Source organism: Trachemys scripta, chromosome 1, assembly GCF_013100865.1.
Source record: "Trachemys scripta elegans isolate TJP31775 chromosome 1, CAS_Tse_1.0, whole genome shotgun sequence".
In the NCBI taxonomy this organism is placed as follows: domain Eukaryota; kingdom Metazoa; phylum Chordata; order Testudines; family Emydidae; genus Trachemys; species Trachemys scripta.
In genome coordinates this window covers 4,450,118-4,464,586 of record NC_048298.1, presented here as the reverse complement: position 1 = coordinate 4,464,586, position 14,469 = coordinate 4,450,118, and positions in this window count along the sequence as shown.

Here is a 14,469-nt window from a genome sequence, read left to right as displayed (position 1 = left end):
ACCTGCACCGACATCGCCGCTGCCGCTGCTCGCTGCCTGCCTCCCTCCGGCTCCCTCAGACCCGGCCGCCCCCTCCCCTCACCGGCCGCCGCTGCGCGGGGCACCACGGGACATGGAGTTCGCCGCCGGGCCTGCGGAGCGGCGGCCGGGCCCGCCAGGACTACAGCTCCCAGCGTGCTCCGCGCCGAGCGCTCCGCCTCATGGCGGCGGGGAGTGCGGGGCGTCATGGGAGGTGTAGTCCTCACCTGCCCGGCGCTGCGGCTGGGGGTTCCGGTCCAGCAGTAACATTGGGCGACTGGCGCAGGTCCCATTGCTCGCCTGTTTCCCCAAGCCCCAGCTGCAGCCACTGAGCCATCCCCTAGGCCAGGCTTCTGGGTCCCTCCTTCCCCAAGGCTGCAGCTGCAAGAATTCCCACCAGCCCCTGGGCTTGTACCTCTTTCACACCCCACCTTCCTGGTGGGGTGTTTGGGGTTTTTTTTTGGGGGGGGGGGGCGGTTGTTTGTCTGTTGAGCAGCTTGAAAACGCTTCAGGGCCAGAACTACATATCTGTAAGGCCCAGATCTTGCTAACACAAAGCACATCTGTGCAGTCCCCTTAAAGTCCGACTATTCAAGTGAGTTAAGCTTGACTATGCGCAGAATGGGGCCCTACATTACAAACACTATATTTTTTTTAAAACACTCCGTTATTGGTGTTGCAATCGTGCTTAGAGGCCTCGACCACAACTGAGCAAAGCACAGTACAGACAAATAGTTCCTGACCCAAGCAGCTTACAGGCTAAATAGATAAGACAGTCAAAGTATAGGAGGGGAAACTGAGGCACACAAAGCCTTGCCCGCGGTCACGCAGCAGAGACAGGAATAGAAGATAGCGCTTCTGAATCCCAGAACCCATCACATAATATACTGTGCTACCTTAGCAGTGCTAGAAGACTTGGAGCCGCCGCGCCTGCAACAATATATCAACATCTGTTGGTGTTTTGTACAGAGGCAGGAACATCTGTTTTGAGGGAGACCCTGGTAACCTTCATATGTCTACAAGGATACAGTTAGCAGCACTGAAACTTTTTTTCCTTTCAAAACAATGTTAGATAAATGTTATAAAATATTAGCTACCCAAAAGTTTTGTTAACGGAGAGTCCGGGCTGCCTCGTGCCTTTCCAGAATGCTCAAGTTCAGCTACATTCCGAACCTTTGAAAACTAGGAAATGAAGCATTACGGTAACGCAAACAAACTTCTGAAAACCACAAAATACAAAGTTAAGGTGCATGCTACCCCCGCTCTGTCATTGCTTCTTTGCTCCCAGAGAGCAAGTGTCTCTTTGAGGATGTTTAAAAAACCCCAAAACCTGCTTTTTTTTGGAGAGCCAGTTCTTTGTCAAAGCTGTAGTCGTTGAACTGGGTTTTCAAAGCCACAGTTTTATTATTATTTATTTATTTGTTTGTATTTACACAGCCCTAGGGCCCAGAGTCATGGCCCAGGACCCCGTGCTATGCTAGGTTTTGAACATAAGAGCGGCCACACTGGGTCAGACCAAAGGTCCACCTAGCCCAGTATCCGGTCTTCTGACAGTGGCCTGTGCCAGGTGCCCCAGAGGGAACGAAGAGAACAGGTGATCATCAAGTGATCCATCCCCTGTCGCCCATTCCCAGCTTCTGGCAAACAGAGGCTAAGGACACCATCCCTGCTCATCCTGGCTAATAGCCATTGATGGACCTCTCCTCAAGGAACTTATCTAGTTATTTTTTTTAACCCTGTTATAGTCTTGGCCTTCACAACATCCTCTGGCAAAGAGTTCCATGAGTTGACTGCATTGTGTGAAAAAATACTTCCTTTTGTTTGTTTTAAACCTCCTGCCTATTAATTTCATTTGGTGACTCCTAGTTCTTGTGTTATGAGAAGGAGTAAATAACACTTCCTCCACACCTGTCATGATTTCATAGACCTCTATCATATCTATTGTAGACATGCCCTAAAAGTCAAATTCCTGCAGACTTGTGGTAGGAAAAAAAGAGAGGGTGTATACAATTTATAATGTTGTGACAGTCAGATACCATGGGGATGAATGCTGTATAAGTCAACAGCTGGATATAGATACTGTAGTCATCTTGATGATATATACTATATATATTCTACACACAGGAAAAGTCAATACCCTCCTCCAGTATTTGTTTTTTAATGGCACCCAGTGCACTATAGACATGAACTCAAGATGATTCAGACTGTCTCGGCTTAATAGCATTTGTGCATTTGAGATGAGCAATCTGATTTTCCTACAGCTATTGATTTGTTCTGGCAATGTCTCTGGGCCGGCCTGTGTGATCATAGGTTTCATTCGTTTAATTAAAGAAAAGGAGACCAGATGGCCAGATAATACTGACATTTGTCCCTGGGGGTGGATACGGTTAAATGTATTCACTGCCCGTATTTTTCAGATTCCTTGAAACCTCTCTTCCGTGACCAATGAAATATCATTTGGTTATTCAGGTAGCTTAGGGATCCTCTACATATTTATCTCCTTATCCCTTCCAAAAACACCTACATTCAAAAATGCATTTGATGAGAACGTCCATGGGTCTCTTCTTGAGCCCAATTCCATCCATCTAAGGTCCTTATGTTGTCCCCATTACCACAGCATCTGAGCCTCTCTCAGTCTTTAATGTATTAATACTCACAGCACACCTGTGAGATAGGGAAGTATTATCCCCATTTTACAGATGGGGAACTAAGGACAGAGGATGAAGTGACTGGCCCTAGGTCACACACAAGCAATCTGTGGCATAGCAAAGAATTGGACCTGGGTTTCCTCAGCCCAGTCTAGCACTCTAGTCCCTGGACCATCCTTCCTTCTGCTCTGTGCCTCAGTAAAGTAGGAATACAATGCACACTCCACTTGCAAGTTTAAAAATCACTAATAATTATGGATCAGGCAGCTCATCCTCCACCAAAATATTACAGCCACCTCCTGGAGGGTAAATATCTGCAGATTGGAAAGGCAGCCCCGTTTAAATTTTCTTGGACATCTCTCATTTAGATCTGATCTAGGCTTAAAAGTTTTGCTGCCATAGCTATGTTGGTTAGGAGCATGAACTCCCCCCCCACCCCCAAACTGGCATAGCTATACCAGGAAAAAGACGTAGTATATATGCTATTATACCACCAAAAAAGTCCCTTTGAGGGTATAGGTGGTTTCATTCAGGGAACATGTATAAGCTGATTCTCTGCTAGGAAGGTTTGCCAGTATATCTACATATTCTAGCATAGACAAGGCCTTAGATAGTGATCTACCATGACCTGTTTAGCTTGAGAACTCCCACAAGTCCATAGACCAAGGAGACCTTGGGGCACTTCATGGCTATAGGGTATCTTGTGTAGTAACAATCAAGGGCAGCATTTGCTCCCTTTTGCAATTTCCTACAAATTCTAAGCCTCCATCTTTAAAAGAACGTTTCTCTCTGTCCTGTAAATGACTCCATTAGCTGCCCTCTAAAGCCAGCCTTGCAGAAAACTCTCTCACAAAACAGCTAGCAGCAAAGCTGTATCCAACTTCTCCCTCAGCCATTCTCTCCAATGAGGTATGGATACCTAGATAAGCCATTTAAATGCAAACATTTTTGAGCATGGGTGATCTAAGGAGCAAATACGTGATGGAGTCAAAGCACTTTTTGGAAAGCACTGGATACAATGCGCCAGATTCTGCTCTTGTTTATGCCATTAGAGTGCCAGGGCTGCCACTTCAGGGAAGAATTGGGCCCATTATCTCTATGCTCTTCCCCACCTCTTTTCCCCTTGTGTTCTTCACAAGGGGACACATTCCTAGGCCTCAGCCCTAGCTGCAAGGAGTTCAGGTTTCTCCCTGCCCTTCACCCATGTAATGTTTTCTTTTAGGCCTTGTCTCTAAAATAGACATGAGAATGCCACTGATCGGTTTAGCATCCTCCATGCTTCTGAAAGCGAGATGGCAGAGGGAGAGCCTGGAAACTGGTGTGAGAAACAGCAGGTTATGGGATGTAACAGAGGAACGGGGGAATTTTTCAAAAAGCAGGAAAATAGCAGTTTACAGGAGGAAATAAAGGGAATTGTGGGAACTTGAGTTCCCATAATTCCCCGAGGGGAAGAGTTGTTATCCCACAAGGCGCTGTGAAAACATCCCACAAGGCAGGGTGCTGGACAGTCGAATGCGGCACACGGGGTTGCTTACCCATGGTGCAGCCCGTCTTTTGCTGCTATAGCCTCTTGCAGTGAGGAGGCACTGGCAAAGGCAGACGAGTGCGCATACGTTCTAGTGACACTGAAACACGGGCAGCTGAATGCCAGCAAAAATGCTACCCATAAAACCGTCTAGCATAGGTGTTCTGTGGCACCTTTAAGACTAACAGATATATTGGAGCATAAGATTTCGTGGGTGTATACCCACTTCGTCAGAAGCATGACAGGGAATTTCAACAAAAATGATTTGGGGGCATGGAACAGCTTCCCTATAAGGCAAGATTAAAAAGATTGGGACTTTTCAGCTTGGAAAAGAGATGACTAAGGAGGGAGGATATGACAGAGGTCTATAAAAATCATGAATGTTATGGAAAAAATGAATAAGGAAATATTATTTACTCCTTCACATAACGGAAGGACCGGTTGATAGGCAGCAGGTTTAAAACAAACAAAAGACAGTACACTTCTTCACAACACACACAGTCAACCTGTGGAACTCATTGCCAGGGGATGTTGTGAAGGCCAAAACTAGAACTGGGTTCAAAAAAGATTTAGAAAAGTTCAGGGAGGACAGGTCCATCAATGGCTTTTAGCCAAGATGCTCAGGGATGCAGCCCCATGCTCTGGGTGTCCGTAAGTCTCTGACTACCAGAAGCTGGGACTGGATGACAGAGGATGGATTACTCAATAATTGCCCTGTTCTGTTAATTACCTCTGAAGCATCTGGCCTTGGCCACTGTGAGAAGACAGGATCCTGGGCTAGATGGTCCATTGGTCTGACCCAGTATGGCCATTCTTACGTACTTGGAGTAACTAGCAATGAGCACGTTTCAAATGATAAACTGGGCCCAGGTCTAACAAGCACCACAACTTTCTGATGTTTGCTTGGAGCTCATCAATCTGCAAAATTGTGTTGGTAAGTACAAGGGAAGGTCTTGTTGCTCGGTGAGGTTGCTGATCTGATGAGGCCCACAAGGTCAAGAGGACATTTGCCTGGGGCCCAGCTGTGCAACCACCCTGCATGTGACCTGCAGCTTCATTGCGTGTTCCATGTGCAGAAGAAACCCCATAGGGCAGGCCCTTTGTGCCGTTGTAACCCTTAGCTCAGCTGGCCTAGAAGCAGCAGCAAGGCACACAAAGATGAAAAAATAATTCGAAGCGGTTAAAGGTGGTTGATCCACGAAGTGGATCACAAAGGGGTTACGTTCTTTGTTTGCTTCTTTAGGATGTAAAAAGGAGGCCAGGGAATTGGTTTTAACGGAAAGGGAAAACAAATACATAAGAGGGTGTTGTTTACATTAGCAACTTTGGTCTCCTCCCTTTCTTTTCCAGGAAAACTATCTGCAACTGGAAAACTTAACTGGAGTTGACATGCAAGAAACTGTGTCGGTGAAACCTGATTAATTGAGCAGAAGTGATTTTCAATTCAGGCTGTTTACAGCTCCTGTTTTAGTTGACACTTAATTAACTCAAATACTTAGGATAAAAAAAACAAAAAAAACCCAACACTTTGTTAAAATGCAACAACCCCAGGGACATGCTTAGTAATCTGACAGTTCACATCTCTGAAACCTCCAATGAGTCCTTCACCAAAGCCAGAACCAACAAAATGTAACACTCCTTGATATTTCAAAAGGTAAATCCAAACCAAAACTGCTTTCTAGGCCTTCATGATACATGCATAAGAACAGCCATACCGGGTCAGACCAAAGGCCCATCTAGCCCAGTATCCTGTCTACCGACAGTGGCCAATGTCAGGTGCCCCAGAGGGAGTGGACCTAACAGGCAATGATCAAGTGATCTCTCTCCTGCCATCCATCTGCACCCTCTGACAAACAGAGGCTAGGGACACCATTCCTTACCCATCCTGGCTAATAGCCAATAATGGACTTAACCACCATGAATTTATCCAGGGACTGGACTAGATGACCTCCTGAGGTCCCTTCCAACCCTGATATTCTATGATCATAAGGAAGCAAACAATAGGGCACAAATTCATTTCCACTGCTCATTTCCGTCTTGCAAGTCACCTTTAACCAAATATCTTCAGACTACAAATCAATCAATACAAGAAAAGATTCAGCCTGAAAGTGAAGACCATGTTTGAGAAGGGGGAGGAGAATGTTATTTTAGCTGAACAAGCCTGAGCATCGCTAGAAATGACCCCCATTTTATTCAAGGGTGTCACTGCAAACCCCTGGTAACCCTCCCAGTGAAAGGGTGAGAGCCTACTGTAATGATGCTGAGGGTGGCTTCATGTGTTCACAGATACAGTCAGCGGTTTCCTAGGTTGTGGTTTGTTTAATAGCAGCATAGGCCAGAGGAAACTGAATGCTCCCACTTACATTAGCAAAGGGAGGACGTGCTGTGTGTATTGGTTAGAGGACAAGCTGGGTAGGTAGGACTCCTTATTCCTATTCCAGTTTCTCCCAAGACTTACTTTGTAACCTTAGCTAAATCACTTAGGATCAGACCACAGTCGGAAGTGCAGTAAATGTCCTGGAAGTGCTTGTACACTCTGCCCTGGTACTCTGTCCCCATTTATCCTTGCTCAGTGACTCCAGATAATCTCATTTTCTTTTTCTAGTTGCAGGCCCTGCAAATTCAACTTGGGATCTGGAAGTCAAGCTGGGTTTTGCTGCCATTGGAGCCTAGTAAACCATACTGCACGTTACGCAGGTTGGAGGGGGGATGGAGCTGGACTCCATCCCCCAGAGCTGGGCTGACTCAGCCAAGTAGTAAAAAGGTATTTTTCATACTCCAGGCAATACCCATGAATCTGTGTATGCATGGGGGCAGCTCCCCTCAGGAGGGAGGTTGTAGTTTTGCACACTTTTTTGACCACAACAGCACTGTAATCTTGCTCTACCTCAGTTTCTCATCTTTTAAATGGAGGAAAAAAATGAGAGAGAGAGAGAGAGAGATGTAAGGAGGCTGCCTTAGCTAATGTTTACAAGGCATCTCACCTCATCATCATGGGAGAATGATTATCCCCTGCAGCTGAGCTCTGCTCAGCATAACAGAGTGTCAGGAGGGGCACATCAGAAAAAACAGTTATCACAAGTTAGAGCAGCCTAGGGGCTTCTCTAACTTACGTCACAGGTCTAGGGTCCCTAAAAGGCCTTACACTAGTGGAGCAGAGCTGGGGCAGGAAGGCAGCTAGCAAAGGAGGCAGCTCTGCATGACTAGAGAGTTTCCTTCTGCTAGAAGCAACAGAGGGTCCTGTGGCACCTTTAAGACTAACAGAAGTATTGGGAGCATAAGCTTTCGTGGGTAAGAACCTCANGTGGATAATTCCCTAGCAGAAGGGTGTCAAGTATCAGAGGGGTAGCCGTGTTAGTCTGAATCTGTAAAAAGCAACAGAGGGTCCTGTGGCACCTTTAAGACTAACAGAAGTATTGGGAGCATAAGCTTTCGTGGGTAAGAACCTCACTTCTTCAGATGTGAAGAAATGAGGTTCTTACCCACGAAAGCTTATGCTCCTTCAGATGTGAAGAAATGAGGTTCTTACCCACGAAAGCTTATGCTCCCAATACTTCTGTTAGTCTTAAAGGTGCCACAGGACCCTCTGTTGCTTTTTACAGATTCAGACTAACACGGCTACCCCTCTGATACTTGACACCCTTCTGCTAGGGAATTATCCACTGGCCATTTGCAACCAGAATGGAACCAAAGGATCGGATTGTAAGGGAGAAGGTGTCCCTACAAGTGCAAAGTATTTGCTTCTTCGATGACGACAAGTAACTGCATTTCAGTGTTTTCTGTAAAATACTTTAGGACTCTGGTAGGAAAGATACTATGGTCAGGTCTGCACTAGAATCTTTTGCCAGTGCAGTAATGTTAGTTAGTGATGTGATTTTTTAAAAACATTTCTATACTGGCAACAGCCCTAGTGCTGACACAGTTGTATCTGCAATAAACGTACTCTTCGCACTATAGCTTATTTTGCTCAGGGAACCAATACAAGCTACCCTGGCAAAAGTTCTTTTGCCAGGATAAGCTGCATCTACACTAGGAGGGTTGGCCAGTGTAGCTCTAGTGAGACATGGCTGGTCTGCCTACTTGTTTGACCCCCATCACCATAGTACTAGGTGCCAAAGAAAAGTAAGCTATGGTTGGGCCCGATTATCACTCTCATCCTACAGTTCGCTCCAAGGTTGCAGTTCAGGTTCAGAACAACTAGCAGAACCAAAAGGCAGCATAATTCTGGAGTCATTGAAACTGGCAATGGGCACAAAACTCACGAGCCACTGCTCTGGCCAAGGAATGCTAGTGAGAGAACTGAATCAATCAGAATCTAAATGGGGAACAAATATTTAATAATGGGCTCTTCAGTCTGGCAGAGAAAGGTCTAACATGAACCAGTGGCAGGATGATGAAGCGAGACAAATTCAGACTGGAAATAAGGTGCACATTTTTGACAGGGAGAGTAATTGACCATTGGAACAGTTTAGAGTCTTGGTGGATTCTTCATCACGGACCATTTTTCAATCAAGACGGGGTGTTTTTCTAAAAGCTCTGCTCTAGGGATTATTTTGGGGAAGTTCTCTGGTCTGTGTTACACAGGAAGTCAGATCAGATGATCACAACGGTCCCTTCTGGGCTTGGAATCTATGAATCTATGGAATGTAGTGGAAAGGAAGCCAAATAAAAGGGGAAATAAGAAAATGGGCCGTGGAAAATTATAGACCCTTAGTTCTGGGAGTAAGATGTTACATACAGGAGATTATTACTCAAGGGGGAGGGCATGAAATGGCTCAATTCCAGGAGACCACAGGCTCTGACTGTGAATAGGCATAGGAAATCCACCCAGGAGCCTTAAAAATTAGCTTGACATAGCTACATTGGCCAGGGCTGTGAAAAATCCATAGCTATGCTAACCTATCCTCCAGTGTGGATGCACCTATGTTGATGGAACGATGCTTTCATGGGCATAGGCTGCGTCTACACTAGGGAGTTATGCTGGCATAGCGACGGTGACATAGCTTTTCTGGTATAGACGCTGTAGTGTAGACATAGCCTCAGATGCAGCACTTCAAAGTATGGGCAGTTCTCCTTAGGGTACATCTACACTACAGCGGGGAGTCGATTTAAGATACGCAAATTCAGCTACGTGAATAGCGTAGCTGAATTCGACGTATTACAGCCGACTTACCCCGTTGTGAGGACGGCGGCAAAATCGACTTCTGCCGCTTTTTGTCGGCGGCGCTTACTACCACCTCCGCTGGTGGAGTTAGAGCGCCGATTCGGGGATCGATTGTCGCGTCCCGACGGGACGCGATAAATCGATCCCCGAGAGGTCGATTTCTACCCGCCGATTCAGGCGGGTAGTATAGACCAGGCCTTAGCCACTGAGGACAGGACAAGAAGCAATGGGCTGAAATTGCAGCAAGGGAGACTTCGGTTAGACATTAAGGCCTTGGCTACACTTACCCGCTAGTTCGACAGCTGGAAATCGAACTTCTGGGTTCGACTTATCGCGTCTAGTCTGGACGCGATAAGTCGAACCCGGAAGTGCTCGCCGTCGACTGCGGTACTCCAGCTCGCCGAGAGGAGTACCGCGGAGTCGACGGGGGAGCCTGCCTGCCGCGTGTGGACCAAGGTAAGTTCGAACTAATTCGAACTAAGGTACTTCGAACTTCAGCTACGTTATTCACGTAGCTGAAGTTGCGTACCTTAGTTCGAATTAGGGGTGTAGTGTAGACCTGGCCTAAGAAAAACTTCCTCACTGTCAGGGTGGTTAAGCACTGAAACAAATTACGTAGGGAGGTTGTGGAATCTCCATCACTGGGGATTTTTAAAAGCAGGTTGGACAATACTAGATAGAAATCTAGACTGGTCTAGATAATACTTAGTCCTGCCTTGAGTGCAGGGGACTGGACTAGATGACCTCTCGAGGTCCCTTCCAGTTCTACATTCTGTGATCCTCCCTCTGGGAGGGGAGGATGAGAGAACAAACAGCATATGACAGCTGTGTAGTCATGTTCCTTAATACACAACTGGTAGGTGCTCAGGTACTTTGGTGATGAGTGCGGTATAAAAACCTATATAGACTAGAATAGAAATAGTGCTCCAAAGTTTGCATACATGTTTGTGTGTGCTCAGAGTTGCAAGTACACAACTGGAGGGCAGGTAGGGTCCCTTTTGAAAATGTGTCCCTACGTTGGCATAGGTATAATAACCAAGGAGAGAATATCACCAGCAGGTTCTCTGTTCTTGGTGAAGCTGCAGACACCAGGATGAACCCAGTTTGTGTTAGACTGGGCCGTGGGTAATCAGGCCTGCTGGTCAGAGCAGGAGCTGGGCAGGGGATCCAATCTCAGGGCCAGGGCCGAAGTCAAGAAGCAGCAGCCACAACCAGGAGTCAGAGCTGGACCCAGGAATCAGTAGCCAACGATTAGAAACCGGTAGGCACACCGAAGGTCAGGCCTGGAGTCAAGAACCAGAGTCGGGGAGAGGAAGCCAGAGCGAGGAGCAAGTTGAGGTAGCAAAGACCCAGGAGGAGGAAGGCGGGGACCGGACTAGGAGCAGGGCTGGAGCCAGGTGAGGAGCAGCAGGCGCAGGGAGGATCGCAGCTGTGGGGGTGAACCCGTTGAGCAGCCAGGGAGAGCTGCTGCTGAGCTAAAAGCCAGCCAGCTGCCCTCCCTCATAGTCAGGTGGTGCAGTCAATCAGGGAGCCTGCTGTAGTCCAGCTGAGTGTTGGGTTGCCAGGAGAGCGACTGTTGCAGCTGGGCCTGAGCCCTCACAGTTTGACTCAGATCCCAGGGCAACTGGGCAGGATTAGCGGTTAGAACAATACACCTTTCAAGCTGCAAACAGAGCACATCGGATTTGCAGTGAGTGGGGATGGAGGGTGCTCAGTACCTCCGAGGATCAGGCCCGGTATTTGCAAACTAAGGAGGTTTGACTAGTTCACATGAGATGTGAATAACAATGTATCATCTTCCTCTTTATAACAACGTTGTACGTACTTGAAGACTGTTTTCAGCCCCTCCCCTTCAGCCTTTTCTTCTCCGGACTAAGCAAACCCATTTTTTAAATCTTTTCTTGTAGGTCACATTTTCTAGACCTTTAATCATTTCCATTGGTCTCCTCTGGACTTTCTCCAATTTACCCACATCTTTCCCAAAGTGTGATGCCCAGACCTGCACACAATACTCCAGTTGAGGCCTTATCATAGAATATCAGGGTTGGAAGGGACCTCAGGAGGTATCTAGTCCAACCCCCTGCTCAAAGCAGGACCAATCCCCAACTAAATCATCCCAGCCAGGGCTTTGTCAAGCCGGGCCTTAAAAACCTCCAAGGAAGGAGATTCCACCACCTCCCTAGGTAACCCATTCCAGTGCTTCACCACCCTCCTAGTGAAAAAGTTTTTCCTAATATCCAACCTGGACCTCCCCCACTGCCACTTGAGACCATTGCTCCTTGTTCTGTCATCTGCCACCACCGAGAACAGTCTAGATCCATCCTCTTTGGAACCCCCTTTCAGGTAGTTGAAAGCAGCTTTCAAATCCCCCCTCACCTCTTCTCTTCTGCAGACTAAACAATCCCTGTTCCCTCAACCTCTCCTCGTAAGTCATGTGCTCCAGCCCCCTAATCATTTTTGTTGCCCTCTGCTGGACTCTTTCCAATTTTTCCACATCCTTCTTGTAGTGTGGGACCCAAAACTGGACACAGTACTCCAGATGAGGCCTCACCAATGTCGAATAGAGGGGAGTGATCATGTCCCTCGATCTGCTGGCAATGCCCCTACGTATACAGCCTCAAATGCTGTTAGCCTTCTTGGCAACAAGGGCACACTGTTGACTCATATCCAGCTTCTCGTCCACTGTAACCCCTAGGTCCTTTTCTGCAGAACTGCTGCCTAGCCGTTCGGTCCCTAGTCTGTAGCAATGCATGGGATTCTTCCATCCTAAGTGCAGGACTCTGCACTTGTCCTTGTTGAACCTCATCAGATTTCTTTTGGCCCAATCCTCTAATTTGTCTAGGTCCCTCTGTATCCTGTCCCTACCCTCCAGCGTATCTACCACTCCTCCCAGGTTAGTGTCATCTGCAAACTTGCTGAGGGTGCAGTCCACGCCATCCTCCAGATCATTAATAAAGATATTGAACAAAACCAGCCCCAGGACTGACCCTTGGGGCACTCCGCTTGATACCGGCTGCCAACTAGACATGGAGCCATTGATCACTACCCGTTGAGCCCAACGATCTAGCCAGCTTTCTATCCACCTTACAGTCCATTCATCAGTACTGAGTAGAGCGGAAGAATTACTTCTTGCGTCTTGCTTACAACACTCCTGCTAATACAGCCCAGAATGATGTTTGCTTATTTTTTTGGAACAGTGTTTATTACCTTGTTGACTCATATTTAATTTGTGATCCACTGTAACCCCTAGAAGCTTTTCTGCAGACTCCTTCCTAGGCAGTCGTTTCCCATTTTGTATTTGTGCAATTGCTTATACCTTCCCAAGTGGAGTACTTTACACTTGTCCTTATTCAATTTCATCCTATTTATTTCAGACCACTTCTCCAGTTTGCCAAGATCATTTTGAATTCTAATCCTGGCTCCAAAACACTTGCAACCCCTCCCAGCTTGGTATCATCTGCTAACTTGATAAATGTACTACCTACACCATGATCCAAATCATTTATGAAGATATTGAATAGAACCAGACTCAGGACAGATCCCCGCAGGACCCCACTTGATATGCCCTTCCAGCTGTTTGGAGTGGCTCACGACCATGAGTGCCAACCTCAGGGCAGACTATCAAAAAGTAGGGCAGACACCCCAAACGGGTGGTATGTTCTGTAATGAGATTTCACCAACCCAGTACCAAGTGTCAACTCCTAAAGCACTAGAACAGTCTTACCATGGAGTCACAGACAGTCCCTTTGGGCACTCCAGTCTGTCTTGCCATCCCGGCTAGTTGGTCTTAGTGACAGACGGTCCCTTACACCCACAATCACAGCAATATTCAGGTTACTCTCAGTCCCAAAGGACCACTTACCCCAGGTCAGCTGTACTCAGATCTCACACCGAAGACAACGCTTGTAGCCAATCCTGTAACAAACTAACTAATGGCTTATTAAGGGGGGGGAAAGAAATTAGAGTGATTTACAAGTGAATATAATTTCTTTGCTAAAACAGGAAACACACACAAATGAGTTACAGTCTTACAGTTAAAAAGGTAATAGAAGTGTCTCTAATAAGCAGCTCTATATACCCTTTAGGGTTGACCCAGGCCAAGCAGCATGGGGATCTCTTGCTTATGTTTAGGAATCCTTGCCCCTCTGAGTCCAGACAGTAGAAAGAACCCAGTTTCTTGTCACCAGGGATTTTATCCCCTTCACCCCAGCACCCAAGGTGATGGGATGAGTTCATGCACAGGTCTCCCCTTCCCGGAGGAAGTGAGGAATGCACTCAACAGGGTTTCTGTCCTTTGATGCTACACAACGCCTCATCTGCCTTCAATGGACCATATAGTGGGCAGGACGAGCACTTTACCTTATTTAATGCTTCTTTTCCTGGTTGGTGAGTGACACAGTCAGAGGTTTACAATGCAAACACTCCATAGAACACGGAATACAGATGTTATAAGTAGGTTAAATACACGTAGCATCCTACAAGCAGTCCATAAAGTCTAAACACTAAAAACATTCTTATAAACACGAATATCTGTTTTAACTATACTAACCTACAGGTGGCTCATTTCCAGCTATGCATTTGTCAGAGTTCAGCGAGGCTCTGGCTTTTGGCATGAGCTGGCACCTGGTCTGCCCATGTCGCAGCCTTACTGAAGGTTTGTGGGACGATCCCCATTTTGAGATCCATTTATTTTTGTCCCTGATGAATGTTGAACCTGAACTGCCCTGAAAGGGGTAGGACTGAAGGTTGCTCTGGCCAGAGGCACCTTACTGGGACAGAGACCTGCAGCTGGGCGAGTTGTGTTCTGAAGAGCCACAAGATGATGCCACCCAGCAACCCAGTTACAGTCCTGAGTCCCTGGGGGAGTTCATTCTGCAGTCTTGGTCCCTTCCCCCTCCCCAGAGAAGGTTCTGTCTCCCACACAGACTAGCTTTGCTCTTATTGTTGAGAGTTCCATTGGGCCACGGGTGTGAAGCTTTCCAACCACGGTCTTCAACCCAGAGCTTTAAATGGTCCTTTAGTTAGATACCCTGGGCCCAGGCCATGGAGTGCTTGGAAGAGAAGGACTGAGACCTTGAACTTGATTTGAAAATTCTATGGGAAGCCAGTGCCAG